The sequence below is a fragment of the Ailuropoda melanoleuca genome, chromosome 15 (assembly GCF_002007445.2).
Source record: "Ailuropoda melanoleuca isolate Jingjing chromosome 15, ASM200744v2, whole genome shotgun sequence".
In the NCBI taxonomy this organism is placed as follows: Eukaryota; Metazoa; Chordata; class Mammalia; order Carnivora; family Ursidae; genus Ailuropoda; species Ailuropoda melanoleuca.
The window spans coordinates 12,063,030-12,068,988 of record NC_048232.1 but is presented as its reverse complement, the minus strand read 5'-3'; positions in this window follow the sequence as shown (position 1 = coordinate 12,068,988).

Here is a 5,959-nt window from a genome sequence, read left to right as displayed (position 1 = left end):
GGTGGCAGGGTGCGGGGGTGGGGTGGGGGGGGTCAGGGTTGGAAGGAAACGATTCCTCCGGTCCTTGCATCTGCTGACTGTGAGGTGCTGAGGGACACTGGTGGATGTGCTTGAATGCCTGTGTCTAGGGCAGGTTCCAGGGCAGCGCCATCCAGCAGAAATAGGCGGTCAGCCCCCCATGCCCTTTCCAGCGGTCAAGTGGCCACATCAAACCAAGTAAAAAGCAACATACAAAATGAATAGGTCTATTTTCTATAACCCAAACTATCCAAATTATTATATTTCAAAATGGATCGATACAAAAACCGTTGAGATAGTTGACATTCTTTTTCTCATTTTAAGTCTTCAAACTCCAGTGAGGTTTTTTACACTGAGAGGACAGCCCACTCTGGAGGTGCAAGCGCTCAGTACCCCCCCACGAAGGGTGGCCGCTGTACTGATAACTTGGCTTGGGAGCCACGCTCAGCAGAAGTGCAGGAGAAGGATGTCAGGACAATCCTGAAGTACATCAGCGTGGGGTGCGAATGGGAGGGAAGGACGGCCAAAGAGGAGGCATCAGAAAAGAATAATGAGACAGGCTGGCTCGGTCAGAAGCACATGGGAGTCATGATCTCTGGGTCGTGAGCTTCAGCCCATGTTGGGCGTAGAGATTATTTAGATAAACAAAAAAAACTTAAAAAAAAAAAGATGAAGTAACCACAGAGGTTAGGAGGAGAATGAGGGAAGAGCTAACATGAACCTCACTGCCCCCACCCCCCGAGAATTTCAGGAAGAGGAGGAATGAATGGGCCTCGAATGCTGCAGGGAGGCCCTCCGGCCCAGGCGCAAGGACTCCAGACTCAGCCCCTGTGAATCCTGGCTTGACTGCTCACCGCTGGGCCCTGCAGCAGAGCTGCCCGGCCCACCTGCAAGTTCACCCCTGGTTTCAAGGACAGTGTCCAGCCCGCGGACAGCATGCCCCCCTCAGTCACCTGCCTGCCCCGGCCAGAGGGAGGGAGGCCCAGGGGACTCACTGGAGAAAGGTCTCAGCCTCCCCGTCTGCCAGTGCTGTGATCCTAAGAGTGGGTATTTGTTTTCTATTGCTGCTGTGACACATTACCACCAACTTTGGGAACACGGGCACGTTTGTGATTGGACAGTTCTGTGGGTCAGAAGTTAGGTGGGGACCTCCCTACTGGCAAAGATCAGAGTATCTGCAGGGGGCGCTCCTTTCTGGGGGCGCTAGAAGAGACTCTGTTTCCTTGCCTTTTCCAGGAGCCAGAGACTCCTGTTTCCCCTGATTTGTGGCCTCTTCCTCTATCATAGCTGACAGCGCCGGGCTGAATCCTCGTCACGCTGCCATGACTCTGGGTCTCTCTTTTGGTTCTTTCTTCCATGTGTAAGGACTCTGTAATTACATTGTGCCCACCCAGGTAATCCAGGATAACCTCCTTAAGGCCAAACTTAGTTCCATCTGCAACCTGACTTCCTCTGTATCTTGTAACATAACATGTTCACATGTCCCAGGGATGGGGACACAGACATCTTTGGGGTCAGAGGCATTACTCTACCTCCCAGAGGGGGTTCCACAGTTTCCCAGATAGATGCCAACAGGACTGAGCCCACGGCAGTGACCCACTCACTTACATTCTTTTGGACTTTCTTCCTTCCTTTCTTCCATCTTGCCCACTTCTTGCTTTGTGCTTCCTGAGGTCACCTCCCAAATAAACTTCCTTGCTCCAAATCCTCATCTCAAGATCTGCCTCAGAGGAACCTTAAGTAAGACAGTGATCTTGGGCAAGTTATTCAATCAGTCTGAGGCCTAGTTTCCTCCACCATGAAAGCAAAATATATCATAGTACCTAGCTCATGAGGCTGTTGGGAGAATTCTAAGAGTCAATGTTCATAAAAGAGTCTATACAGTGGGGTGTATAGTCTTCAACTCAGCCTTGGACAGACAGAGACGGTTCTCCCTCTGAGACGTGGATGGTCAGAGGGGTGGGGTGGGGACAGGGTGGGCAGGCTGAAGGGTTTCCAATGAGGGCAGCCATTTTCTTCTTGAGCTGCATCTGCTTCTGAGGACAGTACAGTGTGGTATGGACTTTGGGGACAGTAATGAAGACTCGGAAGAGCATACTTAGGGATTTCTGAGCTGTTGGGAAAACCCAGTGGGCCCTGGATATATCTGTCATAGCACAATCTCTAAACTCTTGAGTTTTCTCTACCTGGTAAAGCGGTAGGGAAGATGGTGGAGGGAAGGGATGTAAGACCGGATGTCTGAAGGTGGATGTGGTCAAAGGGCAGTGCAGGAGATAAGGCTGTGGAGCATACTGAAGGCTCCGGGCTGGAGACAAGGCTGAGGAGCATACTAAAGGCTCCAGGCCAGATGGAAGGAAAAGGGACCATCTTGAGAGACCGGTGACCCCCACACAGGGGAAACGCAGGTGGCTGGGTATAAAGAAATGAGGGGACTACAAGAGCCGAGATAGGATGCTGGTGCTTAATATTCCCAGAGAAGAGACAGTTTATCATATAGACACAAGAATGGGTAGCTGAAGTGGAGTGAAGGTAAAAGTCATTAGATTTGAGGTGTCCATCACCTACCAGGTCTTAGTCATGACCAGACAGTCCTCCCACCCCGTGAGGACAAATCAGGGGGCACTTTTGAACAGGCACGATGCAAGCAATGTAGGGAGTGACTTCCCTGGCAACAGATGGTGGTTATGCTCCATAGCAAAAATCCGAAGTGAGAAAGTCAGGACAGGAGGCAAGCCATGTCACTGAGGCTGCTTTGGAGCTTGCAGAATGTGGGAGCTGGAACAGGCAGCTTTCTGTCCCTCTGAGTGTCTGAGAAAGCAGAATTCTTTAGGGCAGTAGCCCCGCCCCCCAACATCAGCATCACCAGAGGAGCCCATTTAAAGCATGGATTCTTAGTACTCCTTCCCCCCAAACATATACCCCCAACCAGCTCTATTAGCTTCCTGGGGCTGCCATGACAGATACCACAACACTAGGTGGCTTAATGCATAACAAAGAAAGGTATTCTCTCACAGTTATGCAGACTAGAAGTCCCAAGTCAAGGTGCTGGCAGGGCTGGGCTCTTTCTGACGGCTCTAGTGAGGGGTTTTCCTTGCTTCTGGGGGTCAGAAGCAATCCTTGGCTTTCCTTGGCTTGAAGGTGCCTCACTCCAATTTCTGCCCCAGTCTTCACATGGCCTTTTCCCCCATGTCTCTGTCCCCGAGTCTTCCTGTTCTCATAAGTTATTGGATTTAGGGCCCACACTAATCTACCATGACCTCATCTTAACTTGATGACACCTGTAAGACCCTTCCAAATAAGGCCACGTTCACAGGTATCAGGGGTAAGACTTCAACACATCTCTGGTGGGGGACACAATTATTAAAGAAGAAAAAGAGTTTATAAACATGTTGAACATGGTAAGGCAGACTTTATTCAGGACCATCACAAGAGAATTTTGCAGTGGGGGGAGAGACTGGGCTCAACTCCAAATACAGAATGGGCAAGGGGGAATTTATAGTCAAGGAGTAGGGTGAGGACCCGTGGGTGGAAAATTACTAAGAGGAAATAACAGCGGTGGGGGGGGATTCTGGCTAAACCTACCTAACAGGATTCTTGCTAAAAGCAGGCCAGGGTGATCAGACATCACCTGGGGGATGGTGGTGGGTAGGGAACCCGATCAGACTGAGGGTGGGGGAGGGAATCTTGCTAAAATGGGATTTTACAAGGAAGCACGTAGATGGGCCTAGAAGTTTCAGGAGCCTGACTAAAGTTTAGTCAAGCAAAGACTCTCACGATCCAACCCATTATGCCAGCTAGATACGATTTTGGGGGCAGGGCTGGTAAATGTGTATTTTTTAACAAGGGTCCACGAGCTAAAGCAACCCAGGAGAACCATCTTTTAGTTGGAGCCTGTAGGACCTGAAAACTCAGGGAAGAAGGCTCCCAGTGGAATGGGGCTCTGATGGCTCCACTGGGGAGGACTCAGAAAAAGGCTGGTGGGAGAAAAAGCCGACTGGGGGAAGCACAGAGAGGCATGCATTTAGGGCAAGGGGGGGGTGGAGAGATCCAGTAGATTATCCGGGCCCAAGGTTGGAGATGGACTCCATATATGTGAAGACATCCGTGGCTTAGTGAAGAGTCTACAGCCTCTGCCCAGAAGAATTTGACTCCAGCTATTGTGGAGCTGCTAAGAGTTACACACCCGGGGGTGGGGGGTGCTGGGGGAGGAAGGAGCAGGTTTTGAGGATGTTGGCCGCCCGCCAGCTCTGCACTAATCAGCCTCCGGCACACCCAGCCATTCCACTTGGAAGCCCCCCCCCGGGGGGGGGGGCCCTGTCCAAGGTCTCCTTCACCTTTCATCCTGAACTCCCCTTCCTAGTTAATCCCACCTCTTTCCAAGGCTTTAAACCCCATTTACATGCTGATGGATCCCATATTTGCATCTCAAACTCAGAGCCCACCCCACCCCCCAAGTGTCAAGCCCTAGTCTGACCAATTGCATTCTGCCTAGAATATCTGGCAGGTGCCTGAAATTGAACATATTCAAAGCTGAACTCAACCCTAAACTTGTTTGCCTTCCTATAGTTGCTACTTCGGTTAGCATAATTATCCACCCAGTCCCCCGAAACTAGAAATCTGGGGGTCATCTTATGCTTCTTCCCTCCAACCACATCCCAAATCCCCTCTTTTGTCTACAGTTCCACTGCTTCATTTCAAATCCCCTCAACTCCGTGCTATTACAATTACCTTCTAGAGATGTGGCCCCGTTTTCCCCTCTGGGGGAGGGCATCCTCCCAGATGTGGTGCAGCCTTTTTTTTTTATAAGCTCAACTTGTAAAAAAAACAAATCTGACAAACTCTGTTGACTATGGCATAAATACCAAACTCCCCAGCATGACACATCATCTTCAAATAGGGCCCTACTAACCTTGCCCCTAATCTCCAAAATCTTTTTCTAGTTGTGACTTTTTTTGCTAAAAACAAACTCACAAACAAAACCAAAACCCCACAACAAGTCACAAAATTAATCTCAAAAGGGAGAGGATGGGAGGAATAAAGATACTGCATCCTCTCTCTGTTTCCGGAGGTCTGAAGGGTTGCCTGGGGATTGTGTATCCAGGCATCTTTCCGGGTGATTCAGAGGCAGATCCAGCTTTGCCCAACACAGAGTTGTGCCATTCTTAAAAAAGTCCAACTTACATCAGAGAAGCCAGGCTACTGTTCTTTCCTAACTTACTGTAGAGGGACCAAGAGAAAAACAGAGTGGAAAGCCTGCATCAAGCCGGTCTGCTAGGTTACATCACTTCTGCATCCTCTCCGAGATTAAAACCCTGAAGAATCATCAAGCAGAAATTTTAAGAATGAAAAGGGCATCTGCATAGCCTGCAAACCTGACCAAAAATATTCCTGCCCCAAAACCCATTTAGAAAATGCTGAACCACCCTCCAAAAGTTTGGTCGGCATTCCTCCACACTCCTGGGTATTGAGGGAAGCCCTAAAAGACGTAGTACTGGGAAGACTTTGTTTTATTTTAATCAGCAATGCATTAGAGAGTCGGAAACCTGAAGAAAGCACTTTCACATGCGGAAGCTATTCTATCAGTGTTAATTCAAACACACATAGTATTAGGCTGCCATGTTTACTTGGACATGTGAAGAGCAAACAATGTAACCGAGGAACCTTGAGCTCGGACTCCCTACCAAGCACGTTGAACATTCAAGAAACTTTGCGGGACGTCTGCATACCCACTAAGGCTCACGTTAGCTCCCGAGCCAGGCTAAACAATAGAAAGGAGAGACGACAGAAGTCATTATAAATCAAATGCGCCGTTTAGGTTTTAAAAAATCTTTCCTCGTGGCAGAGGCGTCTTTTCCTCTGCTCCTACTCGTTTTCAAACTGTTTCCACGGTCATTGTCTCCCAGCACGAAACGACGGCGGCGCTCGGGGAGCAGGTACAGCG